The following is a 7,160-nucleotide window of genomic DNA, read 5'->3' on the forward strand; positions in this document are numbered from 1 at the left end:
TATATATATATATATATATATATATATGTATGTATGTGTGCATGTATGTATGGTTATATGTGAGTAAACGTACACATACGCATTGTGTGGGGACATAGAAATACTCAGATTTGTTTCTGGCCATGCAACAGAACAACTTGGAGAAAGCGAACTTTAAAATCAACCTCCACTGACTTGTGGGGAGTCCTTTTTTCGGAGATGATCTCTGATATAAAACCTGTAGATGAGATAGCAATTTTCTTGATATTCTTGTCACTGAATATTTAACTGTGTGCTTAGTAAGATGCATAAATATCATACATTATACTACAATGATATACTGATAACTCATTACCTCATCGCGTTCACAGCAGCTGTTAAGAGTCGTCATGTACGTTTGGCAATAAACAGAGATTGTATAGAGAATAACTAATGAGCCAGTCGTCATCAAATAAAATGAATCCATCATGTGTACATACACACACATACATATAAGAGTATGTATATATATATATATATATATATATATTATGGAGATGTACTTGCATAACAAGTGAGCTGATCTGAGATCGTGTGCTGAAACAAAAAAAAAAAAACAATTGCTGCGTGGAATATGTTTATAAGCCATTTAAAAACACAAAAACCGTTAAATTCACTTCAACATTTAGATTTAATTTGCCAAAATATTTTCTTGCTTTGGGACCGCGACCTGATCAATGACAAAATGTAGCACGGAATTAATTGTTTGGAAAGTTTTGCATGTATGTATTCTCATATTTACAGAATAAATTTTCATTTCAATTGTAATTCATATTGTCTTTAACTGAAAAAAGATTCTTAATCTTTGTAAGATTATCACTCAAACCCTTAGTAATGTAAAGAAGTGCGGCTTTGATCATAACCGTTTTTTAAAATCTAGTTAGAACACTTGTAGCTCTAGCAGCAGATGTCCGAAAATGATTTTAATAGATATGCTCATACCCGCACGACTGTTGACCTCTATAACGGTACATACTTTTTCTAAAAATCAATGCGAGATGAATTATTGAATTGCAGTATTTCTTCTGTTCTTTCCTAGACGTATATCTCTCAGATATTCTATATTTGAAGTGAAAAGCAATAATTGAAAAGTGCTATCTTCATTTGTATATATCTTTGTTCACTGATATAACAAAGAAAAGTATGGTTTACTTCGTTATATATAAAAATCGAATCTATCTTACTGATATAATATATTGTGATATTTCTGAACTAACAAAGGCTGAGAGCTGGCAGAAACGTAAGCACGCCGGACAAAATGCTCGGCGGCATTTCGTCCGTCTTTACGTTCTTAGTTCAAATTCCCCTGAGATCAACTTTACTTTCCATCGTTTCGGCGTCGATAAAATAGGTACCAGTTGAACACTGGGGTTGATGAAATCAACTTACACTGCTCCTTGAAATTACTGGCCTTGTGCCAAAATTTGAAACCAATATTTCTGAGCTAACGATGAAATTCGTACGTGTTCTTCGACATACTATTGCCCTAAATAAGGAAAGGAAATGTTAGATAATGCTGTTCTATATAACTCCGATAAGACGAGTAGTCATGGATTCACCATTGTGCGTGTAAGTACAAAATTATCATTCACTTTCTTTGTTATTAAATTTCTTCCAGTAAAGGAGAAACTAATCTCTATAAAATAATAAAACTCCAACAACGACGGAAAATATTTTCGCGTTAAACTTTAGGAATCTTTTGTATGTTTAACTGTTCCGCTTATAGATTGTATGTGTAAAATGAGTTTTAGCTGATCACCTTCTTTTGCTGAAAGCACTAACTTTTCAACATTACCACTAAGACGTTTAATTACCTAGACTTGTATACCAAAAGTTATAGGTACAAATGTGAAGCTACAATCTGGATAGAAAAGCTTTATATAATTAAAATTATTCTTCTCACTGACTTTGAAATATATGTTTACGTCTGAAGACCAGCTGACTTCTATAAATCTATATATTTCTCAATATCAAAATATTTTTTACGCTTGTGCCTGAATAATTTTTATCTGTAGACTGCATTGTATATTGTCTAAGTAACATAAATGAAAGCTTAACCTAACGTTAGTTTTTAGGCAGCTGGTGATCACATATATTTTTCTCTCACATGAAATATAATTTTAGAAGTTATGAACTTCATTGTATTATTAGTTTATTAGCTATAATGTAGCAATCTTGTGCTCGGATAGCACATATACCTGTAATAATCATATTTACTTCTTACAGGTTAAACTTCTTGAATGTTTTACATATTTTGACAGTTCCAAAAATAGCTTGTAATTGTAATTTCTTAATTAGCTGTATCCTTTCTATCAGGTTGAGTAAAAAGAAAGCAACGTTTTGAAACATGAAATTCATCACAATATATTTCAACAACGAGGAAATTTTATTCATCAAAATAAGTAGCATTATAATCAATGCATTTTTGTCAACGAGCGACAAGTTTGTTTATTTCGGTAACATGAAAATCTGGAGTTCTGGAACTGATGAACTCTTTGAACGAATTTTCAACATCGGTTTAATTTTTGAACTCCTCCTCTCGCTGGAAGCCATCAAGGTGCTTGGAAAAGTGATTGTCGGTAGAAGAAAGGCCTAGGGAATAAGCTGGGTAATTTCGTGGCCAAGTTTCCTCAACATCTGGAGCGCCATTAGAGAAACGTGCGTCGAGCATTGTCATGAAAAATGATTGGTCCTCTTCTGTTGACCAGTCTAGGAGTACAGTCTTCCGTTCATTTTGGCAATTCCATGACAATATGTTTCTGCAGTAATGGTTTTTGCGGGTTTTAAGAAGTTGTATTGGATGAATCCAGCAGTACGCCACCAAACAGTCATCATAACCTTCTCTTTGAAGAACTCGGATTTAGGGAAGATTTCCGATACTTCATTTTGGTCCCACCACTGCCAAGAACTTTTTATATTATTGTACAGAATCCACTTTTCATCGCAAGTTACAATACGGTCGAGAAATGGATCAGTCTGGCTACGGAGAAGAAGCGACGAGCATATTTCATATCTGTACATTTTCTAATTTTCATTCAAATCTGTGCTGCCCATTTGTCGAGCTTTTTGATTTTCCGATCGCATGCAAATGGTTGCAGGCAGTTTACTGCCTAACTTGAAGTTCTTTTGCTAGTTCATGAGTGGTTTTACGTGGATTCTTCTCAATGACGATCTTTAATTGACCATTATCGATGACAGATGGGCGTCCACTACGCTCATGATCTTCAAGGCTCAGGTCTCTACTGCAATATCGTTTAAACCATTTTGGAGCTGTCCACTGATTGGTTATTTCCACAACAAACGTTTCGTTGATATCGCAAGCAGTTTCAGCTGCTTTACGTTCTTTTTTGAAATTGAATAGCAAAATTTTCTCGAAAATCGCGCATTGACAGTTCCATTTCAGATGACTGTAACAACGATGAAAAAAGTAATGTTAATTTATTGATGTATTTGGGAAAATCTATAACTGTATTATGAGAAAATTGCAAAAAATGTTTTGAAAAATACTAAACTCTGCAAAAATTCTTCATGGTCCAAAACGCTGCTTACTTTTCATTCAGCCTGATAATTTATGAAGGTAAGATAATCAAGACTGAAGCCAGTAAACCTAGTTGCATAACCAAGTGCCAAAAACTTCACTTATAAACGTAAAGCTATATAATCTGATAGGAGTGTTTACTGATTTCTCATTAGTTTGATACAGATTATTTTATAAGCAGAAAGCCTTTCATTTGCTGCTACATAGTTGTACAACTTCTCCGGGTGTGTATCCCTGGTCATCTGTCAAAGAATACTTTTCGCGGATCTCCTTTCTAACTTTCATGATATAAACATGATATTTGGATACACTTCGATGCTGGGTGTCTGTAGATCGTATGGATAAGATAAAATGCTGTTTCGTGTAATGTGAAGTTTCTGCATCCTTACTCTTATTTTAAGTTGAGATAGTCAATATCGTTATTCATGTAGAAATTTTGGGAGATGTTAATAGTTTTCAGGTTTTCACATCTCAGGTTTGGATCTCATGTAGCATCCATGCTATCGAAATGTTAGTGTGATAATTGGTACAGAAAACACATTATGAGTCACAAGTTTTATAGTATTTAGAGATGATAATATATTTTAATCAAAGTATTATGTTCTTGGTTACTTATTCCCTAGTACGAAACTTACCATGTGACATATTTTCATCAATACATAAGTACCAAAAGCATTCCTCGTTTGATATCTGAGAAACAGTCACCCATTATTTGTGGCATTGCTAAACTGGTTTGTAGTTTCCATGGTTTTACAATTATGAAGGAATATTTATCTTGACTAAATTCCATTCCTATATCCTTTGAGTAAGCTGTAACCACATCAAGATTCTTCTTCATGCCATTCTTATACTTAGCATATGCTTTCAAGTCACCACATGGAAAATATGAGATAAGTTTATTGCTCTAACTTCCTTTGAATCGATTACATACTGTTCAGATTTCCCTTGCACAAAGGATAAATGATCCACTTTATCATAAAAAGATTGTCTCACTGGTATGTATGTATGTATGTATGTATGTATGTATGTATGTATGTATGTACGTACGTATGTATGTATGTATGTATGCCATTATTAGGTTTTATTTCAACATTTCTTGCCAATACAGAAACTAAATCCATTGATCCTTCATTGGAATTTCAGTAACATCAACAGGGTAGTTTTGCATATATGTGTTTATGTGTAGTATTTGGAGTCAATACGTGTGTAGATTTGCATGTTTTGTTTTACGTATGTATTTTCATGCACATAGTTGCATATCTAGACATGCAAATGTATACTTAAATGATAAACTTCTGAAAAGTATATCAGATTTTTACAGTTCCAGTGATGGCTTGGATCTGTAGTCTCCGAATCAGCCTTTTTCTTTCTGGTTATCAGATGCCTAATCTCTGAAGATTGGTATTTAGGCAGTGTGTGCCCCTAGAATTACAGGTATAAGCCTGTACTTGTAATCTGGGTAGAGTAACTGTAGACTTCTCAATAGGTCAGCGTATATATTTGCATTTTGGCTAAACTTTAGCTTTATATTAATATCCACCGGGTAGCTGATTTAATGTATGTACGTATGCATGTTCATACCCAGGTTCGTTTGTATGCATGTATGCATGCATGCATGCATGTATGTACAGACCCACGTACACATGTATGTATGTATGCATGCATAGTTGTACAGATACCTCCATACATGTATGTATGACTATATATATATGTATATGTGCATGCATGTATGCATGCTTGAATGTATGCATGCTTGTATGTATGTATGCATGCATGCATGCATGTATGTATGTATGTATGTATGTATGTATGCATGCATGTATGTATATATGTATGTATGTATGTATATATGCATGATGTATGTACATGTATGTATGCTCGTATGTATATGTCTTCTTTGAATTCTACTTATAGTAAAAAAGGACTATTTCTAACTAGGAAATAAAGTTTCATGGGTAGAATTTAGATCACAAGAAGTACGATTAAAATCCATACTGAATTCCAAAAAGCATGCGACATTTTCTCTGTTCCACTAGTAGACTGAAGTTAAGGCGTCGAGCTGGTAGAAACGTTAGCACGCCGGGCGAAATGCTTAGCGGCATTTCGTCTGCCGTTACGTTCTGAGTTCAAATTCCACCGATGTCGACTTTGCCTTGCATCCTTTCGGTGTCGATAAATTAAGTACCAATTATGCACTGGTGTCGATATAATCGACTGGCCCCCATTCCCCCAAATTTCGGGCCTTGTGCCTAGAGTGGAAAAGACTAATAGACTGAAGTTGTAGAACACGAGTTAAATTCTCTTTTCGTTTATTTTTCTAAAAACACAGCATTCCCATACTATTACACGAACATTTATTAACAAAACTAACCGTACCATTGACTATAAAGTGTGTATGATTATCATCCATTATAGATTACAATCTGGAATTCGAAGAAGTTGTCCATAAATATTCTCTTTCTCACCTATTTCGAAGGAAATATTCACCTAGGTTGGCCGCCAAAACAGTTCAAAATTTCCCTTAAAATTCTTGTGAATAACTAAATCACTGATTTGCGGCTTTTCTTTCGATTTAGTTGTTCACTTACATATCAGTAAGATATTGAAAATAAATGCATTTTCATAACTCTTTGTCCACTGATATAGCAAACAATCGTTTAGTTTTGGTTCATACTTTTACATGCACACCTTTAAAGGAAATTACAAATGCTATAAGAAACAGTTATATAAGTTTTCACCGAAATTAACGAATAAATGTTACGTGCATTATCTTTTCTTGAATTATGGGAATTGTTCCTATCAGAAAAGCATTGGTTTCTAACAAATAAACAAAATTCCATCGCTGGAACTGCATAATAAAAGTGGTATATACTACATGTTGAACTTCACATCTTGTGTTACATACACACTCTGGCATTTTATAGCTGTACGAAGCAAAATATATTCAGATGATCGTTTTTGCCCTGCATAGAGATTATATTAGAAAAGCGTGTGTTAGTTTAAGTCTAGGTTTTCTAGATTGTTACTTAGACACTAATAAACAGGCAAATATCTCAAACAAACGGTATACATGTGAAAATAAAAAGTAGGGACGCTTAGGTTACGAAGCAGTTTTGTGTGTATTCACACACACACACACACACACACACACACACACACACACACACACACACACACACACACACACACACATCATTTATATATGGAAACAGTACTAACACCAAAAGGTAATAATCATATACAAATTAATATGCAGGATTCAAATGCTGTATCGTGTAATGTGAAGGAGATATTAATTCATGTAGAAATTTTGGGAGATATTAATATGAATATTTTGTTAGAAAATTGAATACTGCGTTATCACTTTGATAGATCCTCTCACAAAGGCGATTGGTGCATAAAAATCACGCGAATAGACTGTAACATAAAAAGATTCGTCCGTCATAGGCGCCAGACCTGCTATATGACGTGATTTCATTCTACTGGAAATCATCAGTAGGTGTCCGGTTACCCCATGCCAATCAAAACTCGCTACTGTATAGACACACACGCACGCACGCACACACACACACACACACACACACACACACACACACACACACAC

This window comes from Octopus bimaculoides, chromosome 6 (genome assembly GCF_001194135.2).
Source record: "Octopus bimaculoides isolate UCB-OBI-ISO-001 chromosome 6, ASM119413v2, whole genome shotgun sequence".
Taxonomy (NCBI): Eukaryota; Metazoa; Mollusca; class Cephalopoda; order Octopoda; family Octopodidae; genus Octopus; species Octopus bimaculoides.